The sequence below is a fragment of the Coccinella septempunctata genome, chromosome 3, assembly GCF_907165205.1.
Source record: "Coccinella septempunctata chromosome 3, icCocSept1.1, whole genome shotgun sequence".
Classification (NCBI taxonomy): domain Eukaryota; kingdom Metazoa; phylum Arthropoda; class Insecta; order Coleoptera; family Coccinellidae; genus Coccinella; species Coccinella septempunctata.
The window spans coordinates 19,363,754-19,380,357 of NC_058191.1; the positions used below are offsets into that span (position 1 = coordinate 19,363,754).

Here is a 16,604-nt window from a genome sequence, read left to right on the forward strand (position 1 = left end):
TTGGTTCCGGGAATTTGCCTATAAACCGTTCATCTCTTGGTCGGTTTTCTCCTCGCACACTATCGTGCTGGGATTTATGTGTTTATCCTCTATTGGATTAACACTTTATTGAATTTTTCAATAAGTTTCTGTTGTTATTTTAATCTCTTTTTAATTGATCTCTTGGTCTCCTTCGATAAATTCGCATTCTCCTTTTGTCTTCCTCTGGGTCGTAGTCCACTAGTCTCCTGAGTTCTTGATTCGGATGGTTTTTCGCTGTTTCGAATAATTTCTCTGCTTTTCTGTTCATGAATTCCGTTATGGTTTCCCATTTCAAGTCCTTATAAATCTGTCTATTCCTGACAAACCAAGGTGCATCTATTGCACATCGTAGCAGCTAGTTTTCAGTGGCCTGAATTCTTTTGATATGGCTCTTTGCCGCGAAACCCCAGGCAACTGATCCATAAGTCAGTTGATGCCTAGCAACGGCTTTGATTATCTTCAAATTTGTCTCTTTCGACATGTGGCTTCTTCTTCCTATCAGAGGATAGAGTCTATTCATCGCTGCTTTCGTTTTGTCGATTGCTTGTTTGATATGACTTTTCCAAGTAAGTCCTTTGTCAAGCGTTATTCCTAAATATTTGGCCTCATTTTTCCAGTCGATTTCTTCGCCGTCAACATCCAGTTTCGTTGTGGGTCGCAGTCTTCTCTTCTGTAGTAATATTGCTTGGCTCTTTTGTCCATTGAGCTTGATTTTCCACTTTATGCACCAGTCATTTGTTTCGTCAATCGTCTCTTGTAGAACTCGTTCTATTACTTCTGGGTTGCGGTGTCGAGTTGCTATGCCTGTGTCGTCAGCATATAACGTTAGCATGGTTCTTGGAGTTTTCGGAATATCATGGATGTATATGTTGTACAGACGTGGCCCAAGTACTGATCCTTGGGGTACTCCAGCCTCTTTATTTCTTGTTGAGGAGCATTCTCCTCCCACTTTCACGTAAAATCTTCTATTTTTGAGATAATTCCTGATCAACTTGCATATTTTGATCGAATATCCAGCACATCTCATCTTATATATTAATCCTTCATGCCATACTCTGTCGAATGCTCTGGCGACGTCTAGTAAAACAAGACCTGTAGCTTGTTTATTTTGGAATCCCTCTGTTATGTACTCTGTGAGCCTTAATAACTGTTCTTCTGTTGAATGCTCCCTTCTGAATCCGAACTGTTCTGGTGGTATTAGTTTCAGATTTTCGGTTTCCTCATTTATCCTCATAGAATGGTTTATTGAATACTATGACTTCCGCTGTTTTCCATTTTTCTGGGTAGTGTTCTCTCCTCATCATTCCATTCGCAATATTTGTTAGAGCGGCTATACCTTTTCTAGGTAATTTCTTTAACATAACATTCGTTATTTTATCGCTTCCGGGAGCTTTCCTTTTCTTCAAACTTCTAATTATTTCCCTGATTTCATTTGGCGATGTTGGCTTGTCTATTTCAGCATTCGCTGGTAATTCATCCATTTCTTCATCATTTTCTTCAACCAGTTCTTCCAAATCTTCATTATCGTCGTCTATCCTGTAATTTATTCTCGATTCTCGTTCTATCGAGTCCGCCAATGCATCTGCCTTATCAGTATTGGTATAAGCCATCCCCCTTTCTCCGTGTAGGGGTGGAATTTTAGTCGTTTCTCCTCGTAGGCTTTTTTGCATTCTCCATGCAGAATGATCGATTGTGTTCAGTTCTTGAACCCTTTTGTTCCATCTTCTTGTTCTTAGATCTTTCAGGACATTTTTCAGAACTTGGCTATGTCGGTTGAGGTTCCTTCTATTAAGATCATTTTTGTTCATCCTATGTATTCTTCTGAGTCTTCGATTTTCTTGTATAAGATCTTTTACTTCTTTAGGCGTATCGCCATGCGGATGACTTGGTGCTGGTCTCTTCACTCTTCTCGTGCTTTTTTCGCAAGCTTTCAATATAATCTCTTCCAGTTTATCAACCGCACATTCCAGATCGTCTGGAGTGCTTATTGTTGGAATTTCTGTTATTTCCGATTGTATTAAATGGCTGTATTTAGCCCAATTGGTATATTCTCTTATTTCCAGCAGTTTTTCTCTTGTTTCTTCTCCAATTGTCAATTCCACGGGATTTTGGTTTGAGGTTCCATCTTCCAAAGTTTCAATAGAGAATTCTTGAGTTATATTTTTCAATATCGCGATATCTATTACATCTGGTATTTTTTTTGTTTATTTTTGTTTTTTTTTTGTTTGGTGTAGCAGGGGGAAAATCTGCAAAACAGACGAACACACCCTCTGCTGAGGGGGAACAGTGTGGGGATTCTCACTCTCTGAGCTCGAGACCCACTAAAAACCCTTAACTGCTTCTTCATAGGCTCCGGGCATTTTGCCTATCAACCGGTTGACTCTTATGGTTTCTGAACTCTCACACGATCATAGTCGTGTTGATATCTGTATGCTGCCTATAGCTTTTATAGGTTAAGCTCTTCTTTGGTTACATTTAAATACTTAACTGATCTCTGGGTCTTCGGTGGTAGGTTCTTGACCTTCTAGCTTCTTCCGTTGGATCGTAGTCGACTAATCTTCGTAGTTCCTCATTTGGATGTTGTTTGGCTTTGTCGAATATCCTTTCCGCCTTTCTCTTCATAAATTCTGTAACTGGTTCCCATTCCAAGTCCTTGTAGATTTGTTTGTTCCTAACAAACCAGGGTACGTCCATCGCCATTCTAAGGAGTTTATTCTCAGTGGCCTGTATTCTCTTGATGTGGGTCTTGGCTGCGAAGCCCCATGCCGCCGATCCATATGTGAGTTGTGGTCGCACAATAGTTTTAATCATCGTCAACTTGATGTTCTTATTCATATGACTTCTTCTGCCCATGAGTGGATAAAATTTACTCATTGCGGCTTTTGTTTTATCAACAGCACATTTTATGTGGTTTTTCCATGTAAGTCTTCTGTCAAGCGTCACTCCTAGGTATTTTGCTTCATTTTTCCATTCAACCTCTTCTCCATCAACTTCAAGGTTTTCTTCCATCCTCAATCTTCTCTTTTGCAGTAATATTGCTTGAGTCTTTCTTCCATTGATTTGGATTTTCCATTTGATGCACCATTTGAGTAATTCATCTATGGCTTCCTGCAGTCTCCGGTGTATGATCTCTGGGCGTCGATGTCTGAACGCTATTCCTGTGTCATCTGCGTACAAGGTGAGCATATTTCTAGCATTCTTCGGGATATCATAAACGTATATTACGTAAAGCAGAGGTCCAAGTACCGATCCTCGAGGCACTCCCGCTTCCAATTGTCTGGTTTGAGAGGGTGCTCCATCTATCTTCACATAAAAGTTTCTATTCCTCAGATAGTTCCTTATAATCTTGCATAGCTTGGTCGAATATCCTGCTATTTTCATCTTGTAGATTAGGCCTTCGTGCCATACTCTATCAAAAGCTCTCTCGATATCCATCAGAACTAATCCTGTGGCCTGTTTGGTCTGCATTCCTTCGGTGACGTATTCTATGAGCCGTAGTAATTGGAGTTCAGTCGAGTGTTCTCGTCGAAATCCAAATTGTTCGGGTGGAATTATCTTCAACATTTCTGTTTCCTCATTCAGCCTTTTGGCGATAACCCTCTCGACGACTTTTCCTAGTGCTGATAGTAGGCTGATTGGTCCATAATTTTGAGGAAATTTCCGTTCCTTTCGAGGCTTGTTGAAAACTATAATTTCTGCAGTTTTCCATCTCTTCGGGTAGTATTCGGTCCTCATCACTCCGTTTGTTATATTCGTCAAGGCTGCTATTCCTTTTCTAGGCAATTTCTTCAACATATAATTCGTTATCCTATTTTCTCCCGGTGCTTTCCGGTTTTTCAGTTTCATTATTATCTCTTTGATTTCTGTTGGTGAAGCTGGTTTTGGAATGATTTCGGTTTCCGGTGGTTCCATCATCAGTTCTTCGTTTGCCTCCACTTCTTCTTCTAGATCTCCATTGTCATCATCATTTCTGTAATTTATTCTGGCTTCTCTCTCAATTGAGTCGGCAAGTGCTTCGGCTTTTTCAAGTCTCGTATATACCATTCCGTTTGCTCCATGCAGTGGAGGTATAACTGTCTGTTCTCGTCGTAAGCGTTTTTGCATTTTCCAAGCCGGATCTATTGTATTCAGTTCCCTTAATCTCTGGTGCCATCTGTTATTACGCAGTTCTGTTAAAGCATTTTTCAATATCTGACTTTGCTTATTCAGTTTCTTCTTGTCTTCTTCTCTTTTTGTTGTTCTGTAGATTTTCCTGAGTCTTCTGTTCTTTTTTATAAGTTCCTTTATATCCCTTGGCGTATCTCCATGTGAATGTTTCGGAATTGGTTTCCTTATTCTCTTGGTGCTTTCTTCATAGGCTTCTTTTATTTGATTTTCCAATTTTTCAACTGCTTCATCTAATTCATCCCGGGTGTTTATTTGGGGAATTTCCGTGATTTTCCCCTGAAGTAAATTCTTATATTTCTCCCAGTCTGTGCGATCCTTGGTTTGTGTCTCTTCTTCGTTTCTTGGGCCATGTCCCACTATGAATTCTATGAGATTGTGGTCTGAAGTTCCGTCTTCTATTGTATCTATGCTGATTTCTTCAGTGATGTCTTTCATTACGACAATGTCTAGTACATCGGGTAGTCCATTTACTCTTGGTATGTAGGTCGGTATATCAGGTCCTATCACAACTGCATTAAGTTTTTCAGCATAAATCTTCAGTCTTCTCCCGTTGGTATTTTCCACCCTACTGTTCCATTCCTGCGATTTGCAGTTTAGATCACCAATTATGATTTTCGGGTGTCTTCCTTCTAGTAGCATTTTTAGATCCTCTTCCAGCATGTCCTTATCCGGTGATTTATAAGTCGAAATAATCTTCACTTGTCCTCGATTGGTATTCACAATAATCGATATTGCTTCTACTTCTTGACCATTGATATTTGGTCGAAATGGTGATCCATATTCCTTCTAGCCAGTATAGCAACGCCACCTGTGCTGTTAGGTCTATCATTTCTGTAGATATCGTAATTGGGAAATGCTATCCGAACGTTGGGGTTAAGTCTTGTTTCTTGGAGAGCTATGATATCCGGTCTCTTCTCTTCAATCAGTTCTTCGAATTCTGGTCTGCGGGCTCTCAATCCTTCGACGTTCCAAGAGACGATTATGAGATTGTTCTTTATCGTCGTATCAGCCATTAAATATTCTTAATAATTTGCTGCATCTTCTTCTCAATCTCTTTCCCCAGATTCTGCATCATCGTACTGAGGAGGTTTTTCGTGAACTTATCCAGTTCCTCAGTGATTCAAGAAATTCCTTTTCTGGTTTCGGCTTTTTTGACGGTTTTTGCCTTTTCCGTCTTCTTCTCTGGTTTCTTCGTCTCTTTGACTGCTTTGGTTGCAGTTTCCTGGGGTTTCTTCACTTCCGAAGAGTTTTGGGCTGGCTTCGGAGTATTTTGTGTTGGCCTCGAGCTGGTTTGGTTTGATCTTGGCGATCTCTTGGCCTTTTTAGTGACCAATTTCCATTCGCTACATCCCTTGTAGCTGGCTGGATGTCCTAGCTCTCCACAGAGAACACAAGAAGCATTTCGCTCCTCGTTCTCCCTGGTAAGCGTACACTCCTTGGAGCTGTGATTACCGGAGCATTTCAGGCACCTCCATGGAAAAGTGCACTTACTTTGGGCATGTCCATATCGCTGACAGCGATAACATTGTCCAGGCCCGGTCATCCTTCTCTTAGGTTCATCAACACAGTTCATGTTGTAGAGCCTTCTCACCTCGAAGATACCCTTATTCTGGGTTTTAACCAGCAATAAGGGCATCGGCTTTTTTGTTATATTTGAGGTCATCCTTATGACCTCAGCATCGACGATCCCTTGATCCTTGAGGTTGTCAAGGATCGTCGGGATATCTGCATCCAGCGGTAGGTATCTCACTACCGCGTAAATTTTCTTTTCCTCCTCTCGTTGGAGAGTGTAAAACTCTCTGTTGATTTTGTGGAGGAATTCAGTCATCCTTCGATGATCTTGTGGGGTTTGTGGGACGACCCTAATTCCGTCCTTCACAGTTGTCGCTCTGCTGTAATTAATGCCGTTTCGCATTAACGCGTTGGAAATTGACGTCCATTCGGACGTACCTCTCAGGGTAACTGGGGGGATTTTTTCTTTTCTCTCCACTAGAGTGATTTTCTCTTGGGCTGGGGTTTCCAAGACTCTTTTTTTGTTTGAGTCTTCATTGGACGAGGAGCTATCCTTTCTCACTCTTTTGGCGGGTGGGGAAATTTTGTTTTGAGGGGTTTTGAATACCTCCATCTTCTGTTTTTGAACCGGTAAGGTCACTTCTTGGACATTTTTCAAAATAATGTTCTTTTTGAGTGCTTTGGAGTAAGGACTTTCCTTATTTCCCTCCTGCAACTCGAGCCTCTCCCTGAGATTTTTAATCTCAGCAACTAAGCTAGATACGCATCTATCTAGCTCATTCACCCTCGCTTTCAAACTTGCGTTCTCCTCTCTCAAAATATCGTGTTCGGACACGACATTAGCGATTTCTGGCGCGTCTTCTTCCATTACGGAATCGCAGTCCGAATGGTCAGACATTTTAAAATCTAATTAATAATTACTTTGCTACTCAAAGAGATTGGAAATAAAATTTTTCAAGACAAAAAAGAAAAATGTATCTCATGCATAAAAACAAAACGACTCATCAAAAATTCTCTACGCTATGAGAAAAATCAGAAAGAAAGATACGAAAAATAAGCTCACCTGATGTTAAGGATCAATAATTATTATATTCGTATCCACAGATCCGTCACTGTAAAAATGCATTTATTTTATATTTCCATCACGCATGCAGCGAAAGAATCTCGACATATGTTGACGGAGATTGAGATAATGTGAATTAGGCAGATTGTATTCGACTTTGACAACGAATAAATATCATTGTTAATTAAAAAGTCTTTCTTCCTGCTTTCCAAGAAATTCCGATCTAATAAACAACTTATACAGTCCACTTCTCCCTGAAAATGGATGATAAATAAAGTCCATTGCTAACAATAGTGGTCCAGTCGTGCTGAATTTTGAATATTGCTTTGGATTCACGGAATTTTCAACGACGATTTCAAGACAGTCATATGGTCAATTAGTCTGTCAATTAATCAACCGATCAGCGAATTAATTGGATTGGTGAGATTCATATTTTCATCTGCTTGTTGGTTTCGTCGGAAATATCACACCTAGAAACAAAGAGCCATATTCTTCATGCTGTTTTACTAATTTCCTGAGCATTAATTTACCTGATGACCTAAGGCGAAAGGAAACATAATTTTGGAGAATTCGTCAAGAAGTTTATCTTATCATCGGCCATAAGGTAACCAACTTTCCATCATCGTTTCAGGAATTCTGTCTTTCACATTCTTGGAAGAAAATAATGCAGTGAATAACTTAATTTAAATCCTTGAATATTCACTTGTTGCAGAACTCTGTATGTTTTTTCTGCTCGTTGCTGGACATCAGAAAGATTTGCTTTCACTTGTCAAACCATATATTTCATCATTTTCATTGTTTATCTTGAATATTTACGATTGTAATGCCACATATGATTTGAATTTTCATGATAGATAGTATCTGAATTACGCTCTTATTCATCAAATATTCTAATTAGCTTGAAATTTTCTTTTGCTTGTTTCATATTTGCTTTGAAATTTTCAACTTTCTTATAATTGCTGCAAATTGTTTGATTTTATATTGCTTTGTTAGGCTGAGTTTTCTGGTGCTGCTTTTGCTTTGCTTCATTTGATCTTTCTGCTTTAATATTTCCATAATCCGTTTATTGAACGAAATGGCTGATTTATTGATTGAGCAACAATCTATATCTGCTAGAATAGCGAAGTCTTACACAAATTTCAAAAAAGATGGTGCCTCAAAAATGAATATGAGTAATTGCAAAACTCGAATGGAAAACTTAGATAAAATTTGGTTAAAGTTCGAAACAAACCATTATCAGATCTTGCGTGAAATCAGTGATGAAATTAAAAAATCCAGTTATTTCAAACAAAATGAATTTGACATTGCTAAACAATCCTACTTAGAAAGACGCTCTGAATTTCAATCCTTTCTAGACTCTCTTCCAAAGTCAAATGCACCAGTAGTGAAATCTGAAAACGTTAAACTCGATGACTCAGAAAAATTGCCACCAATTTCTTTACCTAAGTTCAAGGGCAATTTTAATGAATGGGAATCCTTTCGAGATCTTTTCACTACGTTGGTTGTAAAAAAAAACAATATATCTAATGTCACAAAATTGCATCATTTGAAATTAAGCTTAGAGGGAGATGCAGCTCGCCTCGTCAGCAGTTTCGCGATTACTGAAGAGAACTTTGCTATTGCATGGAAAAAGTTGACAGATAGATATGAAAACAAACGTCGCCTTGTTACATCTCATTTATCCTCAATTTTTGCTATGAAAGCGATGAAGAAGGAATCTTCCTTCGAAGTTAAGAAAATAATTTCCGGCATCAGCACCCCGTTAGCAGCACTTGAGGTGCTCAAGCGTCCTGTCAACACTTGGGATGATATTTTGGTATATCATGTTGTTTCTCTATTAGATTCAGAAACGCGCAAACAATGGGAAAAACATTTAGGTAACGTTTCGAGCTCCTTGAAACCCCCAACTTTTGCTTCATTGATGACCTTTTTGGAAAATCAAGTTACTGTTCTGGAAGCATTAGAGGATAGCAATAAAACTTTCTCCAATTCTAACCATTCTTCTCCACCTAAAAATTCAAAACCAATTTTGTTTTCTAATACCAGAGTACATCAAGTGGTGAGTCAGTCAAATAAGTGTCTCTTGTGCAATGAAAATCACTTCTTCATGTACTGTGATAGTTATAAGAAGAAAAGCCCTAAGCAACGTAAAGAATTTGTTCTCAATCAGAAACGTTGTCTAAACTGCCTAGCTAACCATAATATTAAAAATTGCACTTCTAAGAAACGTTGTCAGATTTGTCAATTTGAACATCATTCTTCTCTTCATACTGAAAACGATACAAATAACTCAGTTCCTACAAGCTTGCAATTGAATGATAACCACGAACATTCTGGTCCTTCTACTTCGCAATCAATAAATTGCTCCATTGCCAAAAACATAACTATTAATCAATGTAGAGTTCCAAATACCGTCTTACTTTCTACGGCTATGGTGAAAGTCTGTTCTGATGATGATAATGTAATTATTGCTAGGGCTCTGATAGATCAGGGTTCTCAAGCTTCCTTTATTTCTGAAACTTTATATCAAAACTCAACTTGAAGTGTCAACCAGTTAATTTGCCAATTTCGGGTGTTGGAGGAAGAAAACATTACACTTGTCGCAAATTAGTAACTTTTACTCTGAAACCTCGGTTCAACTCAGACTTTTGTTGCTCAGTTCAAGCTTTTGTTATTCCTAGAATAACATCTTATGCACCTAATCTCGATAATAGTGAAATTGCCTTTTCACACATAAATTATCTTGTTCTTGCTGATCCCTTTTTTGCTAACAGGGGACAAATAGAAATACTATTGGGTTCATCTATACATGCTAGAATTATTGAGGGTGAAATTGTACGTGGTGAACCAAGTGAGCCAGTAGCTATGAAGACATCTCTTGGGTGGATAGTATCAGGGAATACGCCAAGTTCATGTTTAGGCTCGCCTTCAGTTCTGCAGGTTTCTGATGATCAGATGTTGGTGAGAGATCTTTTATCTCAATTTTTTGCATTGGAGGAATTCACCGAAATTGAAAGACATCTTACTCCTGATGAAACTGCAACCGAAACATTTTTTGCTAATACTTGTTCTCGTGCGCCAGATGGTCGCTATATAGTTCAATCGCCATTCAAGATAGATGACAAGTCTATGTTGAGCTTTCCTGGTATATATGATATTGCTAAAAGATCTTTGGAACGAATGGAGCGAAAATTTGAAAAAGATCCTGAATTTGGTCGTCTTTACAGGGAATTTATGCAAAACTATATAGACTCAAACCATATGAAGAGGGTGAGTGAAGACGATCTTGCTGATGTTCGTTACTTGTTGCCCCATCATGGGATCCTGAAACGAAGTAACTCCATAGCTAAACTGCGAACTGTGTTCAATGGCTCTGCTAAAGCATTGAATGATTGTTCAATAAATGATCATCTTTATTCTGGTCCTAATTTGTTGCCCGATTTAACTTCGTTAATTCTGCGTTGGAGAAAATACGAATTCGTTTTTGTTACAGATATCCAACAAATGTTTCGTCAAATATTGATCCATCCCAGCGATCAAGTCTTTCAGTGTATACTCTGGAGGTTCAATTCTAATGAACCAATAAGAATTTGGCAGCTTCAAACGGTGACATATGGTATGGTCTCTAGCCCTTTCTTAGCTATTAGGGTTACTAGACAGCTTGCCAAGGATGAACAACATCTTTTCCCATTAGGTGCAAGTATTTTGCAAGATGAGACTTACATGGATGACACACTTTCAGGAGGTTATACGCTACAGGAAGCCTTACTCAAGCAAAAACAGCTTATTGATATTTGTAGCTCTGGTGGCTTTGCTTTACATAAATGGTTAGCTAATGACAATAATCTCCTATATAACGTTTATGATTGTGAGGGATCAAACTCTCAGTCCTACAGCTTTACTGATAATAGTTCATTCAGTATTCTCGGTCTCGGTTGGAATCCAGAAACAGATAGTTTTATATTCAGAGTCGGAAGTACCTCTGACTGCGACGATATGAGTATCACTAAGAGGGTTATTCTTTCTAAAATAGCCAAACTATTTGATCCTCTTGGTTGGCTTTCCCCTGTGATTGTCACAGCAAAGATTTTCATGCAACAGCTTTGGATTAATAAAATCGATTGGGATGACAAGTTGGATACTGACATGACCAGACAATGGCTGTGTTGGTACCGAGATCTCTGTGTTCTAAATGGTCTCAAACTCAATCGTTGGTTGGGTTATAATCCTGATGCTAACCTCTGCGAGATCCACGGTTTTGCTGATTCTTCAAAACTTGCTTATGGAGCTGTGGTGTATCTTCGTATTATCAGTGGAAATGAGGTTGTAGTGAACTTACTTCAAGCTAAAACAAAAGTGTCTCCTATAAAACCCTTACTTACTATCCCCAGGTTGGAGTTGTGTGCAGCTACTCTGCTAGCTAAACTTTCTCGAAGAGTTGTTGATGCTTTACACATAAAAAACTGCAACGTACATCTGTGGTCCGATTCCACTGATGTCTTGTTTTGGCTGAATGATCATCCTTCACGTTGGCCTATATTCATTGCGAATCGGTGCTCCAAAATACATACTTTGGTTCCTGGAGACATGTCAGAGGAATTGAAAATCCAGCTGATTGTATTTCTCGAGGTCTGAAGCCAAGTGACTTGCTTAACTATCAGTTATGGCGGCAGGGTCCTAAATGGCTGTCTAGAGATAATGAACCATTTGCAACCACCTCTCAAAATTCAGTTGAGAGTCCCCGCTCATCGCTAATCAATAATCATAGTTTCACCTCTACTTTGGTATCATATCATCCTAAACCAGTTTGGGATCTACTTGAGAGATTTTCAAGTGTACAGAAACTCTTGAGAGTTACAGCTCATATTTTACGATTTCTCAGTAAATTGGTGGACAAATTCAACTTGTCTCACAAGTGCACAATGTTTTCATTCAGTTGGTTCAAAAACGTTCAGACTTCTTATAACTTATTAGAATTGAACACTCATGAATTGAACAGGTCTCGTCTAGCATGGGTTTATTTAGTGCAACAATCTTATTATTCGAAAGAGATCAAATTGCTAAGAGAAAGTTGCCCAATAAAAAAAAATAGCAAAATTTTGAGGTTGGATCCCTTACTGAGTGAGAGCTTGATCAGAGTGGGTGGTCGACTGCAGAACTCATTTCTTGAATTTGAAGAACTGCATCCTCTGATTTTGCCATTTGAATCGCCATTATCATCACTTCTTGTTAAATTTTACCATTCTAAAACTTTGCATGGTGGTGTTAAATTAACACTTGCCACACTAAGAAGAGACTTTTGGATAGTTCGTGGACGACAGCTGGTGAGAAGCATAATTCACAAATGTCATTCTTGCTTAAGATACAGAAGAAGCGCAATGTATCAGAAGTTGGGCAATTTACCCGAGTTTCGAACTCGACCTAGCCGTCCTTTTCTCAAGGCTGGTGTGGATTATGTCGGGCCTTACAACATTAGAGCTTCTCCTGGTCGAGGCCAAAAAACCTATAAAGGTTATATTGCCTTATTCATTTGCTTAAGCACACGTTCTGTACATCTAGAGTTGGTCTCTGGTTACTCATCCAAAGAATTCATTGCTGCCTTCAGAAGGTTCACTTCTAGGCGTGGATTTTGCTCCGATATTTATAGTGATCGTGGGACAACCTTTGTTGGAGCTGATAAAGAACTTAGGGAATTATTTGAAAAATCTACTGCCTTCATAGATAACATTTATAGAACTCTTGTTGCTGAAGGGACCAACTGGCATTTCAATCCGCCCGCCGCTCCCCATTTTGGAGGAATATGGGAGGCTGCAGTCAAGTCTGCCAAACACCATCTGCGACGAGTTGTAGCCTCGCATACTCTTACATTCGAAGAATTTTACACACTGCTGACGCAGGTAGAAGCCTGCTTGAACTCTAGGCCTTTAACGAGCTTGCACGATGATATTAGTGACATACAGCCGCTTACTCCAGCACATTTTTTGATTAATTCACCTTCTTTCATCGTTCCTGAACCTTCTTGTTCAGATTTCAAAATTTCTCCTTCTGAGAGATGGAAAATAGTTCAGCAAATGCTTGCTCATTGGTGGAAAAAATGGTCGCGAGAATATCTGCAGTCACTTCAAGTTAGAAATAAATGGCAGTTCAATCAACCTTCTCTTCAATCGAATGACCTTGTTTTGATTACAGCTGAAAATACTCCCCCCGCCAAGTGGCCTTTGGCACGAGTTGTAGAAGTATTTCGTGGTAAAGATGACTTGGTTCGCGTAGTAAAATTACGAACCGCTACCACCGTCTTAGAACGTCCTGTTCATAAGTTGATTTTGTTGTCAAAAGCAGTGCCTGAAAGCGATGCCTCTTAGTATATTAATTTTTTGATGTATCTTTGTATTCACAGCTATTTTCATGTGGATATTTCTGTTGACTACAATTTCTTTTTGCCTCTCATGCCCTTATTTGATGCAATATTCTCATTTATTTTCGATTTGTCTAATATGCTGTGTGTATTACATAGTATTACTTTTGCTTTGTCATTTTACCTATATAAAATGAAGTGGGTGGAATGTTAAGGATCAATAATTATTATATTCGTATCCACAGATCCGTCACTGTAAAAATGCTTTTATTTTATATTTCCATCACGCATGCAGCGAAAGAATCTCGACATATGTTGACGGAGATTGGGATAATGTGAATTAGGCAGATTGTATTCGACTCTGACAACGAATAAATATCATTGTTAATTAAAAAGTCTTTCTTCCTGCTTTCCAAGAAATTCCGATCTAATAAACAACTTATACAGTCCACTTCTCCCTGAGAATGGATGATAAATAAAGTCCATTGCTAACACCTGATGTTTTCTGCAGTACCAACGAGAAAAAAAAAATCCTCTGGACACTTAGGATGAACACCAACTTTGAAAATTTTAACGAATTAAAATTCCGATAACAAATATAGAACCTACACAAACTTCACAGACGGAATCAAATATTCCGTAGCTTTGTTAGTGGGCACTTTCACCTCCGCTTTCAATTTTACGGCACTGTGACACTTCGACTTTCTCGTCCGCTTTCTCTTTTATAGCACTAGGAGCACTGTAGCACGTTTTCTCTTGTCAAGCGAATGACTCGGAATACATCTGGTATTCCTCTTCCAAAAGCAAGATATGTCGGTAGCTCTGGTCCAATCACTATGGCGTTTTGTTTTTCGGCGAAATCCTTGAGTTTTTTGCCATTTCTATTCTCTGTTATGCTGTTCCATAATGGGGATTTACAGTTGAAATCTCCGAAGGAGATTTTCGGGTTTGATCCTTCCAACATGTTGTTTATCTTTTCTTCCAAAAGATTGTTTTGTGGTGGCTTATACGCCGAGGTTATTTCGACTCTTTGTCGATTTAATTCGGCAACAATCGTCACTTTTTCTGTTTTTCCTTGTGTTTCGTCGGATCTTCTTTTAAAGTAGTGTTTCAGATCTGTTCTCACCAATATTGCTACTCCTCCTCCGGTGTTTGTAATTCTGTCACATCTATATGTTTCATAATTCATGAAATTCAGTCTTCTGTTCCGGTTTATTCTTGTTTCCTGTAGGGCTATAATATCAGGTTGTCTTTCTGATATTAATTGTTCTATCTCGGCTTTCCGAGTGTTGATCCCGTTTATGTTCCACGAGATTATCTTTAGGGATTTCATCCTAATATCCGTAAGGTCCATTAATTCAGTTTACTAAATAATGCTTGGAGTTTTTTCTCCATTTCCCTCTCAATTTTCAACATTATCTTGTTGGAAATTTTTTCCGTGAAGATATCTAAATCATCGGCTGATTCAGATATCTTTTTCTTCTCCTGTTGACTGTTCACTGCCTGTTTCATTGTCATTGTTCAGGTCATTTTTAATCAATTCCAGATCTGCGTCTATTGGAAGATGCCTAATGACGGCGTAAATTTTCTTTTCCTCTTCCATCTGGTATGTGAAATACTCCTTTCCAAGTTGGTCGAAGAATTTAGTTATTTTTCTGTAGTCATCTACAGTTGTGGCTATAATCTTGATTCCGTCTTTCACTACAGTAGCAGGGTTATAGCTGAATTTCTTGGTATAGAGAGTTTTTGAGATCTCTACCCAATCTGATGTACCCATCGTCGTGATGGGTGGGATTTTATCCCTTTTAGGTACTCCCGTTGTCTGCTTGACGGTCTCCTCATCAGAAGAGGAGCTTTCTTTTCGCGCGCGTTTAGATGGGGGCGCGTTTGGAGCCTTCGCAACCTGCGTTGAATCATTTTTCTTTGTTTCGGGTTGTGAAAGAATTCCTTTAAGGGAATTATTTTTGGAACCCGCTACCGGCTTTGTGATTGCGGCGTAAGTGGGAGATTTCGGCATATTATTGCGGGTCATTTCCTCCCTCAAGAGGCGCATCTCATCGACCAACTGTGACACAGTTTCAGTCAGTTTGACTATTTGAGCTTTCAACTGCCCATTTTCTTCTCTGAGCTTTACAAGCTCCTCGTGTTCGCCTGCGCTGAACTCTTCAGCATCGGTCGCTTCCATGTAGGAACCCTCATTATCTGAGGTTTCCGACATGGTTTTATACTCAAAAATCTCAAAATATCAAACAATTCGAAAATAATAAAATATTCAGAAATCTTCACTGAAATAGTCTAATACAGAACTATGGTATAAAGCCGAATGTTTTCTACGCTATGAGAAAAATCAGAAAAGAGATACGAAAAATAAGCTCACCTGATGTTTTCTGCAGTACCAACGAAAAAAAAACTTCTGGACACTGGAGATGAACACCAACTTTGAAAATTTTCCCCAAATTGTCAACCTCGACAATTGTTAGGGAGTTAGTGTTTCATACTCTTCAGAATCAAATTATTTAGCATCTCTCATTTCTCATTCACTTGGGTCAGTCATCCCTTACAAATACAGCGAAAGAAATACTGGGCACAGAACGCTCCCGAAAATCCCCAGACTGGTTTGCCGACAGCGAAACTCATATCGCACCCCTTTTGGACGCAAAACACAAAGCGATGAAAACCGCAATTAACAAGCCTGGCGATGTTGCAGCCCAAATAGGTTTCATAAACATAAAACGCGAGGTCCGTCAAAAAATAAGAAAAATCAAGGACAGCTGGTGGAAAGAAAAAGCTAGGGAAATACAAGCTTACGCCGATAACCATGACTACAGGCGTTTTTTCGAAGCTATTAAAACTGTTTACGGTCCAAGCAGAAAAGCTAGCTTTCCTATAAGAGATGCTCATGGAGCTATTCTAACTGATGATAGAAAAATTCTCGAAAGATGGAAGGAGCATTACTCACAGGTCTTGAATCAAAATAACGACTCGGATTTATCCTTTTTAGACCTGCTCCCCGCGTATAGTCCGATGACATCGCTTGATGACGAAATCTCAATGTCGGAAATCATAAGCGCGATTAAAAATATGAAAAATGATAAGTCACCTGGTCTAGACGGCATTCCGGCGGAGATATTCAAAGCCTTGGATGAGGACATTGTCAATAGTCTCCTAATACTATTCCGCAAGATCTGGGAACAGGGAGATGTGCCACAAGACTTCAGAGACGCTTCAGTTATCAACCTCTATAAGAACAAAGGCGATACGTCGAATTGCAACAATTACAGGGGCATATCGTTGCTTAATGTGGCCGGTAAAATTCTCTCGAAGATTATGGCTAATCGTCTGGTTCCACTCTTAGAGAGGCTTTTACCTGAATCCCAGTGCGGCTTTCGACCAAATCGAGGTACGGTGGACCTAATTTTTACACTGCGACAGCTACAAGAAAAGGCCCGTGAACAACAATCAAGAATTTATACAGCCTTCATCGAT

The 16,604-nt window shown here is 39.1% G+C and overlaps 1 protein-coding gene across 2 annotated transcripts in view; it reads left to right on the top strand.

Annotated features, from left to right (window-relative positions):
* Positions 1-16,604, top strand: part of LOC123310584 (cytosolic carboxypeptidase 2-like) — a 799,664-nt gene that overhangs the window by 267,439 nt on the left and 515,621 nt on the right. The gene's annotated exons all lie outside the window — the stretch shown is intronic.